The 18,647-nt window shown below is 33.9% G+C and overlaps 1 protein-coding gene and 1 pseudogene across 8 annotated transcripts in view; both read left to right on the forward strand.

Annotated features, from left to right (window-relative positions):
• The window catches only part of NLGN1 (neuroligin 1), an 819,119-nt gene that overhangs the window by 667,372 nt on the left and 133,100 nt on the right, over positions 1 to 18,647 (forward strand). The gene's annotated exons all lie outside the window — the stretch shown is intronic.
• Positions 1 to 18,647, forward strand: part of LOC123643228 — a 144,420-nt pseudogene that overhangs the window by 76,771 nt on the left and 49,002 nt on the right.

Raw genomic sequence — 18,647 nt, forward strand, 5'->3', positions numbered from 1 at the left:
TGTTGAGGAATCAAGACAAAGAATATATTTGCTACAAACATTCATGTGCAGATATCTTTTTTATAAAATGACTTTTGTTCTTTTGAATAGATGCCCAATAATGGGATTGCTGGATCAAATGGTAGGTCTACTTGTATCTGTTGGCAAGGGCAACATACATAACCTAAACTTTTATGCTGAGATAAAAAAAATGCAAAAAAAAAAAAAAGGAATATATTTTATTGGTTAAAGTGAAACAGTAGCCTTAAAGTCTTAAAGTCCCCAGTTAGAGGTTGGTGGTTTCTGGTTGGTTAAGCTTAAGTTTTATTTCACTGTTTATAGTGAGTTGGGTTTTTGTTTGCTTATGTCAGAACCTAAAGTGTTGAAGCCATCTCAGCCTAATGGCCTCCCAATTAACATTTTTAACAGCTCTCAATAAATTATGGCTTTTTAAAATTTAAAAATTTTTGCACTGTGTTGTAATTATATGTTACTTTTGGACACAAAGACAGTGTTTTTTGTCTATTTTTCCTCAGGCCCGGGCCTAGTAGCTCCCACATTATAGATTTGTAATAAATGTTTACCAAATGAATGAATGACTAAAAGAGTGACTGACTAATTGAAAAATGGATAAAGACATAGTACTTACCCTCAAGAAAAGAACAGTACTTTTAATATAAGCCATGCTATATGTCATAAGTGCCCTAATAAATAAAGAACAAAGGAAACAGTGAAGAAATTGCCCTTGTAGCCCCTGGGAGTATCAGGGAATATTCAAGCAAATGGCATTTGAAAGGGGCTTTAACAATGAGAAAGGTGTGAGAAAGAATGGCTCTCCAGACAGAGGACTTGATTACTACATTTTCATTGTACAATAAATATCTTAATAAATAATATGTACTGTGAGTTTAAAAAAATGACAAAAAGTATTTCTAAAATTATATGCAAAGGGTCAAGGCTGGTGGCTCACACCTGTAATCCTAGAACTCTGGAAGTCCAAGGCAGGAGGATCATTTGAGGTCAGGAATTGAAGAACAGCCTGAGCAAGAACAAGACCTCATCTCTACAAAAAAACAGAAAAATTAGCCAGGCATGGTGGTGGGTGCCTGTAGTTTCAGCTACTTGGGGAATGGGGGGAAGCTGTGGCAGGAGGATCTCTTGAGCCCGGGAGTTTGAGGTTGCAGTGAGCTGATGACACCGCTGCACTGTAGCCCAGGAAACAGAGCAAGACCCTCTCTCAACAAAAAAAAAAAAAGTTCAGACTTTCCATCCTCTAAAGAGGCCCTTGTAGTTGACATTCTTTTTAATGAGGAAGGTGTTGCTGAGTGTGATTCCTCTTAAGTTTATATACAATTTAAAAAATCACAGCCAGCCTTTTTTTCTCCCTCTTAATTTAACTTTTGCACATTCATGTGTGGGATGGGGGATAGAAGATGTTCATTTTTTTTTTCTTTGCTTTTTAATATGATAACATCTCTTAACATACCAGTCGAAATAAATAAAGATCTTTTTTCTAAAATTAGAAGGATCTGTTTGCTTTGACAAGTTCAAACTGTTTATAGTGTCAGATTATTTTGAAAATATTACAGATGTGGAAAAGGGATAGAATTAGTTTTGAGTAAAATTATGGCTTGTCGGCAGATAACACAATCAACCTTTCAAACGCAAACACCTCTTTCCAAGTATAGTTGTTAGGAAATGAAAGCCTTATTCAAATGCTAAATAAGAAAAATGATGATAGGAATGGAAACTCTTCTGGATAAAAAAAATAATAAAGAACAGAATTTTAGGCATGGTTTTCAAAGAGATCTCCAATTGCAGGTGCTACCTTGCTGTTGTTGATTGGTTGATTGGATGGCCTTGATAGTGTTGACAGCCCATGAAAGCAGTGAATTCAAGTTAATGGACAGCTAATATTATGATTGAATGGTGCCTGATCTATTTGAGGATGGAAAATCAATAGTCTATTAGATTCGTCAGGAGAAGACGGGGAGGAGAGTGCATGCTGCTGTATTTGTCTTCATCACTGTGGTTACACTAATTAAGCACCACCTTAAGATGGAGGGGTGCCTGGAGAATTGAGCTGGTAATGAGATTCAGGCTTGAAGTAAATGAAGCAACTTCGCCATAAGGCACACTGACAGACAATTAAAACTCTTTATCAATGCAGCTTTCATCCAGAAATAAAAATCTCATATGGCAACTGTAAAATAAATGGAGGACTGGGAGGAACCATAAATCTTCTCAGCTTGCAGTTGTACTTGTAACTTCCGCATTGTTTTGACATTTGGGTTTATTTGCATTAGAAGTTATGGTGAGTAACATTTCATTTTTCTACATAGAAGTTCCTAGTGTGTCACATTCGTTGAAATGTTTCAAGAAAGGTTTTGATTAAGCATAAAAATGATTAGAGATAAAAAGCAATTTCCTCAAAAATTTTTGGACTAGAAAGAGGAAATATTCTAAAGAGTAATAATTGATGTTAACATTTCAAAAATCCTTTAAAAATATTTCAAACTAGTTAATTTTATAGATAAAGGCTCATACTTGCTTATCCAAATATCACCTTTTCCTCAAGTTAAAAATTCTCTGATAGAAAAGACCATCACACATAGCCAGAGAATCTTCCCATTTGAATTTTCAGAACTGGAGCGGATTTTATTTTAAGCACAATGATAGCAGAATGGGTTTTTATTGGCAATTAAATGTTCTAGTGAATGGACAGATATTAAATATGCCATTACAATATAGTAAAATAGCATAGCCCAACTGCATTTTTAAAGAAAATGGGGCCTTTGAATAGGGGCCTTTGTTATATTGCAGTGACTTAGTAGTATGGCGAACTGTTGTATAAAACATAATCTTATTACCCGTTAGGTAATAGCTTACCACCAACATTCTTGAATATAGTTTGTGCTATATGGCATAGTCATACATTTACCTGTTAAATTTCTATTTACATACATGTCCTAAAAATTTTGAAGGGAAATGGCCAGTGCATAACATCCTTCTCTTTTTTCCATTTCTCAATGTTACCTAACACTGTGTACTTTGTACAATTGGTATTTATTATTTTCCTTTTTCTATATAGGCTGCTGGTAACATTCCTAGCTTATCTTTTATGTAAGGCAGAAAAATAAACCACGTGGATCTTTCTTCTCCTCTCATAGAGTAATATTTTACTTTGTCTTTTGTTTACTCTTATATATTTAATACAATTTTCCATTTCCTAGTCTTTCACAATGGCTTCTCATTTCTTCCCTTAGATTACAAATCATCCTTCTTTAAGCTGTTGTTACATCCTTATTTCTTTTCTTCTGCAGTTATTTGGTTATTTGTCTTTCTATCCATGTTCTATACCCTGGCTATTTGAGTTTCAAAAATATTGTAGTAATACTTCACTCAAATTGACATGTGATCTTTAAAGATATTATAATAATATTTCACTCAAAGCTATTTTACTCAAATAGCTTTTACTGAGGACCTATTAGATATATTGCACTAGGATACATTTGTATAATACAATGATACAGATATGTGCAGTCATTCATTTATTTTCTCTGAAATTATATATTAAAGGGCTGGAATTGAGTGTCTGCATGTTCTCAACCTGATGAGGCATACTGAGGATTTAAAGATTGTCTTATGAGGCACAGATTCTGTCTTTAAAGATTTTATCATACTTGTTTTAAAAATTCAACTTATAATGCAAATTAAAAAATTAAATTGTAGTGGTACAGAAAAAGTTGAGGATTTTTTGTTGCTGTTATTGCTCTAACCCAGAGACAAAAGGGGCTTCAGGGAGGAGGTGGTATTTGCATGCAATCTTGCAGAGGATTGGAGTTGGGTAAGTAGGGGAGAAGTGGAGAGAGGCTCATGATCATGGAGGTGTGCAAGTCAGCACGGTTAGTGTTAATAGTGTCTTTTGGCAGGATTGTAGGTTTTAACGAGATGGGTAGTATGAAATTAGGGTCAGATCATAAAGGGCATAAAATGCCATTCTGAGGAGTTTAGACGTTATTCTGGAGTCTAATGAGAAGCCACCAAAGATTTCTTCATATCAGAAAATTACATAACTTGATATGAGTTTTCAAGGTATGGCTAGTGTCAACAGTAGGAAGGAATGAACAGCATAATATGTGTCCTCAGATTATAACTAGCATCAAGAGTGGAAAAGAATGAGGCATCAGAGAGTTCAGTGAGGAGGCTATTGCATAAATGTAGGTGAAAATAATACATACTTGTGTTTTGGCAAGTAGGGTATAGCTAAGAAGGGAGAGACCAAGAAGTAGGATAGAAAGTTATAACACTTAAGTTCTGACTGGATATGGAAAGTGTGAGAACGGGAGGAAGTGAAGCTAAATTTCTACCTTCACTATTTGGATCAAAGGGCTTTGCTGTTAACTTGAATCGGTGACACCAGATCATTTTCTTTCTAGACAAGTATCTTCACCATTTTGAGGAACTGTTTTCTTCCCTTGGGTATATGTAACTCACTCTGACTCTTCTAGTATTTTCATCTTTTTTATTTGCACCAAATGAATTCCTATTACCTTCTCCAATAGAAAATAATATTAATAGTATACAATACACTTAAGGACCCAAGGAAATATATATTATTAGCAATGTTGGTTTGGGAGCCATGGTGTGAATGGTTACAATATCTTATGGCCATGAATTTCATTCTGGGTCACATTACTAAATTGCTCAAAAAGGTGGAGGATCAGTCTTTCCCTGGTATGCTTGAGTCCCTGAAAACAACTCAGTAACTACCATTTATTGAGAATCTATATTATACTTGACCCAGTGATAATATCTTTACACAAAATATCTTATTCAATCCTTCATAAGCCTTATTTTACAGATGAGTAAAACAAAGTTCAAAAAGGTTAAATCATTTGATCAAAGCCTTGACTAGAATTATGAAGGAAGGATTTTAACTTATGTTAGAATCCAGAGCTAGTGTAAAGTTGATAAACTCATTGTTAACTTTTTAAAATTAGGGAGTGCTTTCATATATACTTTTTTTTCCTCCAAGAATGTAATATTAGGCTTTATATATAATATTTTCTCAAAAATTTAGGATAAGTTACAATTTTCTATTATAAATTAAATCTAGAGTTTTTCTATCTGAATTTTTCTCTCAATATTTCTGAATCTTGAAGCAAATACACAAAAATCTGCCAGCCAGTCATGCTCAGGCTTCCTCAAAAAAATTCCCATTTTGTCTTGAATTATTTTATTGCATTCCCTATATTCAAAGCAATTAAAGTCTATGAATTTGCATATACTCTATTTTTTAATTGAACATTTTATTTTGAGATAATTGTAGATACACGTACAGTTGTAAGAAATAATAGAGAGAATCTGTATTAGTCAGAAGTCTCCAGAGAAACACAATCAATAGGATATGTAGAGAGATATATAAGAGGAGATTTATTATAGGAATTGGCTCATGTATTATGGAGGCCAGGAAGTTCCCTGATGTGCCACTGCGGAACCAAGAAAGGTGGTGGTATAGCACAGTCCCACTCTGAAGGCCCAAGAACCAGGAGCTCTGATGTCTGAGGGCAGGACAAGATGGATGTCCTAGTTTAAAGACAGAAAGAGAATTTGTCCTTTGGGATGGGGAACCTACAGCCTTGGGGCCACATGTGGCATTCTGGATTCTTGAGTATAACATTTCCACTGAATCCAAATTTTACAGAACAAATCCTTTTATTAAGAGGGATACAGCAGAGAAAGGTGAAGTTTTTCTTGCCTCCTTTGGTACTTACGAAAGAACAATCTTGAAATCAGAAGGCCGCAGGTTCCCCACCCCCCACACCTTCACAGACACACCCAGAAATAATGTTTTACCAGCTGTCTGTCTATCCATTAGCCCAGTTGTTATATAAAGTTAAACATCACAGATGTCATGTTGCCTTCACTGAGTTTCCCACAATGGCAACATGTTCTGAAACTATAGCACAATATCAAAACCAGGATATTGATATTGATATAATCAAGATAAAGAACAACATCATCACCATAAGGATCTCTCATGGTGCCCTTTTTTTTTTTTTTACTTTTTTTCTTTTTTTTTAATTTCAGCTTATTATGGGGGTACAAAAGTTCAGGATATATATTACCCATGTACCTCCATCCTCCCGAGTCTGAGCTTCAAGCGTGTCCATTCCCCATACACCCATCCCCTCCCCCCACCCCCATCCCCCCGAGTCAGAACTTTAAGCGTGTCCATTCCCCAGACAGTGCACATCACACTCATCGAGTAGGTATACACCCATCCCTTCCCCTCAGCCCCCACCTCTGTCCGATACCCGATTGGTGTTATTCCCAAATGTGCACTTAGGTGATGATCAGGGAAACCAGTTTGCTGGTGAGTACATGTGGTGCTTATTTTTCCATTTTTGGGATACTTCACTTAATAGAATGGGTTCCAACTCTCTCCAGGAGAACCAAAGAGATGCCATATCACCGTTATTTCTTATAGCTGAGTAGTACTCCATGGTATACATATACCACAGTTTACTAATCCATTCATGAATTGATGGGCATTTGGGTTGTTTCCACATCTTTGCAATTGTGAATTGTGCTGCTATAAACATTCAGGTGCAGGTGTCTTTTTTATAGAATGACTTTTGTTCTTCTGGGTAGATGCCCAATAATGGGATTGCTGGATCGAATGGTAGGTCTACTTGAATCTGTTTAAGGTATCTCCATATTGTTTTCCATAGGGGTTGCACTAGTTTACAGTCCCACCAGCAGTGTATGAGTGTTCCTGTCTCTCTGCATCCACACCAACATGTATTGTTTTGGGACTTTTTGATAAAGGCCATTCTCACTGGAGTTAAGTGGTATCTCATTGTGGTTTTGATTTGCATTTCCCTGATGATTAGAGATGTTGAACATTTTTTTCATGTGTTTGTTAGCCATTCTTATATCTTCTTTTGGAAAATTTCTATTCATGTCCTTTGCCCACTTGTTGATAGGGTTGTTCCATTTTTTCTTACTGATTTTCCTGAGTTCTAAATGGATTCTTGTTATCAGTCCTTTATCTGACGTGTAGTATGCGAAAATTTTTTCCCATTCTGTAGGTTGTCTGTTTACTCTCATGACTGTTTCTTTGGCTGTGCAGAAGCTTTTTAATTTAATCAGGTCCCATTTATTTATTTTTATTGTTGCTGTGATTGCCTTAGGGGTCTTCTTCATAAATTCTCTGCCTAGACCAATGTCTGTAAGAGTCTTCCCTACATTTTCTTCTAGAATTCTAATAGTTTCCCACCTAAGGTTTAAGTCTGTTATCCACTGTGATTTGAGTTTTGTGAGAAGTGAAAGCTGTGGGTCCTGTTTTAGTCTTCTACATGTGGCTATCCAGTTTTCCCAGCACCATTTATTGAATAAGGAATCTTTTACCCAGAGTATGTTTTTGTCTGCTTTGTCAAAGATTAGATGGCTATATGAGGATGGTTTTATATTTGGATTTTCTGTTCTGTTCCACTGGTCTGTGTCCCTGCACTTGTGCCAATACCAAGCAGTTTTGATAATCACAGTCTTGTAGTATAGTTTGAAGTCTGGCAAATTAATACCTCCCATTTTGTTTTTGTTACTTAAAATTGCTTTTGCTAAATGGGGTCTTCTCATGTTGCCCTTTTATAGCCACTTTCCTCCAGGTCCACTCTTCCTAAACCCCTTAACAACCACTAATCTGTTCTTCATTTCTATAATTGTGTAATTTCAAGAAAGTTATATAAATGGAATCATAAGTAAGAAAGATTTAGGAATGACACTTTTCACTCAGCATAATTCTCTGGAGACATATCCAGGTGATTGTATGTATCACTAGTTCCTTCCTATTTTTTGTTGAGCAGTATTCCATAGTAAAATGTGCCATTGTTTGACCATTTGCCCACTGAAGGACATTTCACTGGCTTCCACTTTTTAGCTATCATAAATTAAGTTGCTATAAACATTCATATACATGTTTTTAAGTGAACTTAAGTCTAGATTTTTCTGGGAAAAATGCCCAAGAGTGCAATTGATGGTTTGTATGATAGTTGCATGTTTAGCTTTTTAATAAACTGCCATATTGTTAGCTGTGGCTATACCATTTTGCATTTCCACCAGCAGCATGAGTGATCCATGTATAAGTGATCCAGCTTCTCTGCATCTTCAGCAGCATTTGATGTTTTAACTCTTTTAGCCATTCTGATGGGAGCAGTAATATCTCATTGGTTTAATTAGCATTTTACTAATGGCAAATGATGTAGAACATCTTTTTATGTGCTTATTTGCTATCAGTGTATCCTCTTCAGTGATGACTCTTCATGCCTTTTGACCATTTTCTAATCAAATTATTTGCTTTTTTACCATTGAGTTTTTGAGAGTTCTTTATGTCATGTTTGTATATTATAAATAATAATCTTTTGTCAAATATGTGGTTTACAAATATTTTCTCCCAGTTTGTAGCTTGTCTTCTCATCCTCTTAACTGGGTCTTTCACAGAAGAAAATTTTAAAAACTTTGATGAAATCCAATGTATCCATTCTTTTTCTTCTTTGCATTATGCTTTTGGTATCACAACTATTTGTCTAGCTCTATATCCCAAACATTTTCCCCTGTATTTTTTACTAAAAATTTTATAGTTTTGCATTTTACATGCAAGTCTGCCATCAATTTTGAGTTAATTTTCTGTATAAGATGTAAAACTTACATGTTTGTTCCTTGATAGACTGTCCCTTTCCTTAGTCCCTTGACTAAAGAGAGTGGGCATTTGGGGGACTATTTTTGTCTGCACGTCCTGGCATTTCTGGGTTGCTCACTTTTTCAGTTCTAAGCCTGGACTGTACGATGCCTAAAGAAAACACAGGACATTCACCACTGTTAGGAAAAGCAGAGCTGGCCAGTAAAGTAGTGAAAGAAATTTTATTCAGGATCTATTGCAATAGGAGACAAGAGACCTCAGTAGAGAACTGAGCTCAATTCCAAATACAGCATGAACCTGTGAGGATTTATAGCCAGGGGCAGGGTGGGGGTCAGTGGATGGAAATTACTAACAGGAAAAACAGAAATAAGGGAGAGTTTTGACTAAACCAATTTGTCAGGATTCTTGCTAAAACTGAGTGATGTGGGTCTGGCAATGGGGGCCTAGTTGAGAAGAGGGTTCAGAGGAGCCTAACTAAAGTTTGGTTTGGGAGAGAGACTTGGTCACCACCATGTCATTTCTTGGGTCTGAGTTCCCTAACTGGTTTGCTGGTCTGCCTTCCCTCCATCTTTCAAAATCAATCTCTCTCTCTCTCTCTCTCTCTCTTTCTCTCTATATATGCACACACACGTATATAATATATATGCACATTAATAGATATAGTTTTCTTGCATACTATAATGTAAGCAATGTCTTCAATATTGAGTAAATTTATGTATTTTTGTAAATGTATTGGATATATTTACACAGCAAAAGAAATGCTCTGTGAATTTTAAAGAATTTGTAGTTACAGGCTGAATATTTCATATAACCTTTACTGTGAATTGTCTTATTAATTTTTTTTTCTTTTGCTAAGCTTATAGAATTAACTGGCTTATTTAGAAAGAAAGATATGAAAAATAATTAATAGCATAATATAATCTAAAAACAAGTGTCTTCTAATAAATGTAAACTAACATATTATACCTTTATAGTGATTTATCCTTATTGCAGGATTTTTTAAAATAATAAGCCCCTTTATTTAAAGTTTCATAAGTATTTTTCCCTTATACCTATTTGTAGTCTCCTATTGACTATGCATTATTTTTTGTGTACCACTTTCTAGCTCCATCTAAACTACCTTTGAAAAGTCAGTGTTATTTGCTGCTGAATGGCTGTCATAGCATTTTGGAGTTGCTTCTCAATTTTTATTCTCTGTACATAACTTAGAAAGACTACCTCCTCTTGTTTGATAACACATATTTTATTAAACCACATAATTTTCGTGAACATTTTATTTGACCTACAACTGTCAAAAATGTTTTTTCTCTTTTCATTTAGTATTCTTCTCTGTATCTGACCCTATGACTCCATAAAGAAATTAACATATTAAAAATATTCTTTTATCCCTCCTTATTTTGGCTCAGTTGAATTTTAACCAGGGTAGAAAAAAGTGTTAGCCATTAATGTGCTATGCCTTATTGGAATATTTATGATAAGCAAAGATGTGAAGATATTTTAAGCATCTAAGAATTTCTTCCAGTGTTACATTTAGTGTTGCTCTCAAGGAACAAATACTTTGAAATTTAAATTCAGTTTCAGTGTGAGCTGATGCTATAGCATTCATGTCTGATGTAAAATCAGAAGCTGTCCACGTGTTCCTAAACCATATCTGGCTTGGTCAATTGAAAAGGGAGACAATGCAAAGGCCCTTTTGTGAATTAAAGACATTTTAAAGAACTGCAAAAACCTAAATCATTGTATTCACTGTATTCTGTCGAGTGTTCCACATTTCTTTTTGGTTTCCAGAATGGTATAGACTTGATTTGTCATTTTTAGAAGTGAACATTCTGCCAGAACATACTTCCCAAGACTTTTTAAAGCTTGAAACTACAGATGTTCACTTGGGTGGCTTCTCCTTAGTGAACATTTCCCTGACTTGTAGTTATTTAATTCTCTATTCTGTCAGGTACGGTGCTACATTTCCCCATAGATTTGTGCTTACTTTTCCACAACTCTACCTCCCAAATGGACTAATCATAACATTCTGTTGGGTTGCTTGCATTATTACAGTGTCTGGGTTTTATCTATCTAGCTGTTTTAAAGAGATGTTTATTTCCTTTTATTTTTTTCAGGTAAAGTTAGATACTCTTCCTGTCTTTGCTTGAATCTGACATCCAAAAAAAGTATAAAATCTGAAACCAATGGAATACAAATGTTTTTTTATTCCTTGCCAATTAACTTCAAGCTATTTTGGTGAGGTTTAAGTACATTGTAAAAATTGATGAATATTATCAAAGAGTTAGCTATTAAGACACTAACTCCAAGGACAATGGCTAGCATATAGTAGGTACTCAAAAAATATTCCAATGTCTGAACAAATAGATAATTATAAGGATTAAAGAATATTTGCTTCATATAGACTGTTAAAATATGTAATTTTGACCAAGAAATTATTTTCCTAACATCATGGGTCTTTGCCTAAATTATCTGGATAAATGCCTCAATTTTTCAGTATCTTTCACTATGTAAACATAGAGCCTTAGAGCATTTTATTTTAATCCAGGGAAACTCAGGATAAAATGTAGATCAGTTAAACTAATATAAAGCACTAAACATGAAATGTATTATTCTAGATAACATAATTCTATGGCGTTTGGTAAATAGTTACTGCTGTTTTTTAAAGGTCACATTCAGAAACACCCAAGGCAGGTGTTGAGAAATATTTATTGTCAGTCCTTTGTGTACATACTTGGATACAACCCAGCAGTGACTTTGTTCTCATGGGTCAGCCAGAATAGACCACTTTTTAAATTATCAACCTGAAAAAAAGTTATTTTAAAGAGTTAAGACAAGTCTTTTTAACTACTAGATTTTGCATTTTGCTAACTACTAATCAACCAGCCTAAGAGAGGAGGTACCAATTCATATTCCATCCTATGGCTACATAAGCTAGTGAAGTAGGCAAAGAGTGGGACTGTAGAAACTAGTGTGGCCCAGAAAGTACATCCCCAAAGGAAAGAAGTAGTTGTTTCTTACCTTGAATTGATAGTATATAAATATGCAGACCAAATATCTCCAGATCTTACTTAAGACTTCATGAGAAATTGGAATTTGGGATTTTTATGTGAACTCTCCTCTCCAAATTTTTGAAGGCTGGTAATTATTTCACATATTTTTAAAACTAGCATGATTCAAACTAATGAACTATGGAAATATGCAAAATACATACGAATCTTAACATTATATTATATTATATTATATTATATTATAAGAGGATAACAGGATAAAAATGGCCTGTTACTTTTTGTGAAGTCGAAAGTTATAAAATCTACTTTTAATGAATACACATATATAAATATATGCAATAAAACTCTAGAAAAAGGAAAGCAAGAGGATAATGAACACAAAGGATATAGAGTGGTAATTACATTTGATGGGCAAAGGAAAGGAATGAACTATTAGATACAAATTATGAGTAAGCTTTTACCTTATGGTCTGAATGGAGGGTTACTGAATGCTATTACCTTATTAAATATAATCAGTTAAATTAGAACTAAATAAAGGAGAGCAACACAGTAACTTGCAAGGAGAGTATGTCATGAAACAAGGATTAAGTTCTATGCAGATTAAGTCCAATTTAAAAATATATTAGAAGAAGGTAAACACATTGGCTGTAGAAGCTACCAGCAGATGTAATTCTGGAACCTCTATTCTAAGAGAAAGATCCAGCTAGCAAGATGATTATGTAGGTGATAAATTGATGCATAATACAAACAAAATGCCTCAAGAAATGTCACAAAATAATATCTGAATAATTGTTAAATTAATATGTAAGTAGTCGGCCCTAGATTATAAGCAAGGAAACATTCTAGTGGCTTAGAAAGATTGTGTATGATATATAAGAATTGAGCCTTGAACTATGAGTAGTTTACACATGGAACATCACAAAGTCAAAATACCCAGTTAAAAAATGAAATCACCTGGATATTGAAATAGATAAATTGATTGAGTGAGTGATTAAAGGAAATCAATTTAAACTTTCTCTTCCATTGCTTTATCTATAAATTTTTTAAAAACCCTCTATGCATCAGAATGTTGTTATGAACATAACAACTAATTCACAAAATAGAATTTGAACTTCATGGATACAGTCATTTAAAAAAATGTGGAAGAAGCCACTATTATTATTATTATGAACCGATCACTGCATTTCTATTCCTCTTCTTTTGACTCAGTGCCATTTCAGTGATATTTGCTAATACCACTTATTTTGCTCACTGTTCAATACATCCATGACACAGATTAACTGCCCAGGTTGGATGCAGAATATATTTTCAGTTGTATTTAAAAGTCATTTTAAAATGTCACTCATTATTTCTGCTTAAAATGATGAATTCAAATAGTCGAAGACCAGATTAAATTGACTTAGAAGTCTTTATTTATAGCCAGTAACATCATATTTTTAAAGATATGTTAGCATAAAATATAAATATCATTTATTCTTTATTTTGGACCTGTAATTGATCAATCTTAAATTTGGCATGGTGATTAGTACATAGTTAAGTCCTCAATAAGTAGTCCATGAACAAATGAATTAATGAGTTTGAGCTTGGCCTTAAATTGATCCTCCAAACAACTTGAAACAAACCACAAACATTTATGTCTAAACAGAAGCATGTATGTATGTGCTATTTTTCATATAATATAAACACATAACCACATATGCATAGTGTCCTCTATAATTTCTTCATTTCCATTTTTAAGAAATATTAACAATATCATAGGATAGAGGGTTTAGTAAGAAAGAATACTTAAATTAATCTCATCACTCATACTAGATTTTAATGTTTATTTTTAATGTTCTATATCATGAGTAAGTACTTTGACATTTTTCTTAACTTGCTTGTGTTTCCTTGCTGTTCTCACCCACGTGGCTTTTAGAGCATTAGAAGTATTTAGGCATGTAAGTTCCTAGAAACACAGCTTGCAGTAACAAACATATGTTATAAACATTAAGGGGAACACTATGTAATTCATTAAAATAGCAAACTATGAATATCAAATTAAAGCCCCCAGTAATATGATTGAAATTGTAAAAATGATCTCCCTCATTATGCATAATCCTCAGTTTAAAATGGCATTTAAACAATTTCAAAAGTCCCAGGAGTGCTCCGAATATTATAAAGTAGATGCTTTATACCAGTTTATCTGATGCCTCACTCAGTGAGGCTTTGAGTTTCAACTAGAACAAGTCACAACAATTCTTAATCTTTCAAACACACTCACAGAAGTAGAAATGCTTTTTTTCTTTCAATGTTTCCTCTCAAATTACAGAGTGATTTGGATAGCACTGTAGCCAGTTCTGAATAATGATTGGATTGGAACCTAGGGTTTCCAAACCTTGAGAGTAACATCCACACTGCCTGGCTAGCAAAGGACTGTTGACTACACTGACATCTAAAATGGTCCTGTGATTATGGACTATCTTCTTTAAAATTAATTATATTTTGGTTTTTGTACCTGAAAATTAAAAATCAAAGTTGGTGGGGAGTGGTCAGTGGCTCAGTACATCAAAGTTAGATTTGGGTTCAAATTCTGTATGGCTGCTTTGGAAAGTGATTGAATCATATAAAGTTTACTCATTTGCCAATCAGAAGATTAAATGAAATAACTACAGTGCTTAGTTAAGCATAATGACTGATACTTAAACTCAATATATATTAGCCATTGTTATTGTAAAAATGAAAACATAGGAAAACAGGAATAGATATCAGGCACTATCTGAGCTCTAGCCCTAGTTCTCCATGTCATTAACTGCTATGACCTTAAGGAAAACTTACCTCTAGATATTATTTCCCTCATGTGTTAAACAAATGTATAAAACCACATTACAGAATCCATATAAAGACAAGTGATTCATGGAGAGGTCCTTGGAACCAGAGAGTATTGGGATCATGGAAAGAACTTCGGAATCTTGATCTAAGAAATAAAAGGTACAAATTAGTTGGGGAATAGGTGACAAGGGAAAGGGTATTAGGGTTAACTTCAGGACTGTGTAGAGATAAAGGAAGCCTAGGGATATTCTTACATTTTATATGTCATAATAAAAAAGGCAAAGTGCTGGGGTTTAGGAGTTTGAACTATAATTTCTCCTCTACCACTAATTTGCCTCAAAGATGTCATTTAACTTTCTGAGCTTCACTGCCCTATCTGCTGAATGAAGATGTTGAAAGAGATGCTATGTGACTATGGTCATCTGCACCACTAAGCTTCTATGTTTCTATATTAGATGAGAGCATCCTAAAGTATATCCTATTAAACAGTTAATATTCCATTTGATGTTTTGGGGTACAAGGGTAAAATGTGTCCATAGTGAATTGTGCATATACCATCAACTTCCTAAAATTTCACAATAAAAACCTCTGAGGATATTAAACCACTGGGAACTCCAGTACAAAAAGAAAACTATTAACCCTTCAATTCCCAAACTTCATAGCCTCCATGAAACTTTTATAATATACTTTTATAAATGCTGTACTAGATAATATAATGGCTTTGAAAACTACAAAGTTTTAGTTAAATATAAGACATTTTTATTATCACCATCCTTATTACCATACACCCACCATCACCACCATCACCACCACCATCATCATCATCCTAAGTATCACCTTACATTTATGAACACGAGTTCTATGTACTGCATTATGAATTGTGACGTGTAAGAATTTTAGAAGTCACAGGACAAGATAGCATTTGGAAACTATATACATACCCACACACAAAAAGCTGAATGTTGATTATGGACTTCAGTATTAACTCAGTGCAAATGTTAATTCAAATATTCTTAGATAATGAAATAGAAGGCATATAAGCCATATTCCAGTTAAATTTCATTTCAGCTCTGAATGACTTTCACTTGTTCTATCTTCTCATCTCTTAAAAGAATTAAGAGAATGATACATGTAAAATTATTTCTATTCCATGAGTGGAAAATATATGTTAGCATTGACAGCCTTATAATTTAATAATATACAGGGTTCAAAGCACTTTCACATATATTATTTTATTTTATATTTGTAACAATTATATGAAAGTTGGCTTTAAAGATATTATTTTATCCATTTGATGAACAAGCAAACTAATAAATGTACTTTCTTCAAGGGCACAGATAACTTTGAGTTTTTGACGATAATTAATTTGTAACTTTATTTCCTATTTTGTTTTGCTGTCATTCCCTTCAAGTACATTACCGTCTGTAATACGTATCTATCAAAAAGCTGGTTTATGTGAAAGAATGAAAATTTCAAATAATAGTACAGCAATGTTTCTCACGTTTTTTTTTTAATATCATAGCACACACACACACATAAAAATCATGGGGATAAATGAGCCAGCCTGCTTATGGCTGGTGAGGAATGGTCACGAAGGTTGCAAGAGGTCAATATCTAAAACACCCGCAACCTTTTTGCAACACACCATTGTGCTGCTGCCCACCAGCTGGAAAGCTCTGAACTCCATGAATAGATGACTGATTAACCAAAGATTAGAAAGAAATTCTATTACTTTCATTTTCATAGATAGATTTTTTTTGTATTGGCCATTAAAAATGTCCTTTATTTAACATATAATCTTAACAGACCCTCAAGTCCAATATGCTATTTCAGGATCTGAACTAATACGACTTCAAAGAGAACAAAGAAATCTTATACATAGGGAACAAATTTGCTTCACAAGGACTTTTAGTTTTCTCTGTTAATTAAGGTCATGTCATTAATGGTTATTTTTGTTGATTTTTCATCTACTTTTACAACATCATTTTTCTTTCTTTTATTTTTATTTTTTACATTCATAAATTGTTCGAGCCGTTGCCATTTACCACTGCTCAAGCATTTTTTAAAGGGAGAATAGGCAGCAAGAATTTTTCCTCTCAACTTTTCATGTGACCCTGATCACTTTCTTCTTAGTGTTATATTTATTTGTATGCATTTCACTTGTTTTCTAGTGGGAACATCCATGCCTGCTTCAGCTTCAGAGGACTCAAGAGAGTTTACTCTAATATCTGCACCCTAACTCCATGATGAAAGCCATCCACTTTTTAAACACTATATTGGTCATTGACTATGCACCCTGTTGTATGTTCTGGGAATTTAGAAAAAGAAGAAGAAATGTTTTGGGGAGTATATAATATAATGATAAAAGCTAAGGTTATATAACTGTTTCAATAAGTATAACAAAAGGTAGGATTTAAATTTGTAATACATTATTTATTCACTTGTGGTGGAGAAGGAGCTGGTGAGGAAACATTTCACGAAAGAGTAAAATCCTGAAGTTATTCTTGAAGGATTCTTGCGTGTTCAATGAGTACATATGGGGTGAGTTGAGGAGTAGGAAGAAGGAGGTTTCTAGGATTTGCATACCTATGCAATCTAAAAGAGACATAAGAAAGTCTAAGCATTTGGGAGGATCTGGGGCAAAAACGTTATATGCAAGTAAAATTGGTGACTTTGAATCCTATACTAAAAGGCAATAATATGACTTCTCCTGTTGTATCCCTGACTGGTCCAGGTTACACAGCTAAATGTGAACATTGCCTGACATTCTCCAGATATGACACAGTAAATGATCCTCTGTACTTCTCTACAGAGAAGATTATTCCTCTCTATAATCATTTCAAAAGGCATAATAATCGGTACTCTATCTCTAGCTACGGCAGAGGACATAGGGGGAAAAACAGCGGAATATGCTTTTTTCTTCATGCTTAGAACATGTATGGTTCAGTTAAAATAAAATTATTGTAAAAGTAATATGTTATTGAAGTCTCAAATAATAGTAAGATTAGTAGAGTGAAAACTGAATGTCTTTCTTCACTCATAGCTCATCATCACACAGGTCATCTTTTCAGAAGTAAGCCACCATGGAGAGTTTTATATGCGTATTTCCAGATCCATTTCTATGCATTTCTAAATGTGCATGTTTCTTAACATTAGAAATGGAATTTTTGTATAATGTATCATCTATAATTTGTTCTCTTTCACGTAATAATATGCCATAGACAACTTCCCCTATAATGCACATAGATTTATTCATTCTTTTTAAAGACTTCAAAGTACTTTATAGCTTGGATTTATTAAAATGTATTTCTTAATATGAATGCTAAACCCTTTTTAAGTAATAGCTATATCTCATGAAATACTGTTATTCACAGTTTGAAAACCACTGATATAAATGCTTAAATACTTCACAAAGTGTTCATTAGCATTAAAAATAACAAACATTGACAAACTAAAGCCCAAATATCACAAAATAATGGAGCTAGAAATGTAATTATAAATAAGTGTGAAGTTTCTTTGAGAGTTAAACGAGATAATGATGTGAAACAATTAACATGGCATCAAGCACATAGCAAGTATTCAAACAATACTGACATTGTTATTAGTTCCACCTACCTGTCATCTTATTAATCCATTTATTAATTTGACTCTGTAAAAAATATTTACCAGTGACTCACTTTGACTTAAGGAATTTGAGCTCATCCTCCGGCAATGAGAAACAACTGGGGATTTTAAAGCAAGACATGACATGGTCATCTTTGAGTTGTAGAAAAATCTCTCTCTCTGTCTCTCTCTCTCTCTCTCTCTCTCTCTCTCTCTCTCTCTCTCTCTCTCTCTCTCTCTCTCTCGACAATATAGAAATTAGATTGACAGAGGAAAGTTAAGCCCCCAAAAGGCAAATTTTTAAACTTCAAAAATATAGTTTTTTTGGCCAACTTATCACAAAAGTGCACTAGAACTCAGATCTACTTGACTTTGAATCCAGGCTTCACTATATACCACTATGCTAGCTGCATTCCTGATTCTTGTTAAAATGGGGCCCAGCAGCCTCAATATATCTGAATCTGCAGAACAATAGACCTCGTTATGTTACCTATTCACTTCAGTAACCTAATAGCCTGCAGCTTTCAAATTTCTGTAACTTATGC

The sequence above is a fragment of the Lemur catta genome, chromosome 1 (assembly GCF_020740605.2).
Source record: "Lemur catta isolate mLemCat1 chromosome 1, mLemCat1.pri, whole genome shotgun sequence".
Lineage (NCBI taxonomy): Eukaryota > Metazoa > Chordata > Mammalia > Primates > Lemuridae > Lemur > Lemur catta.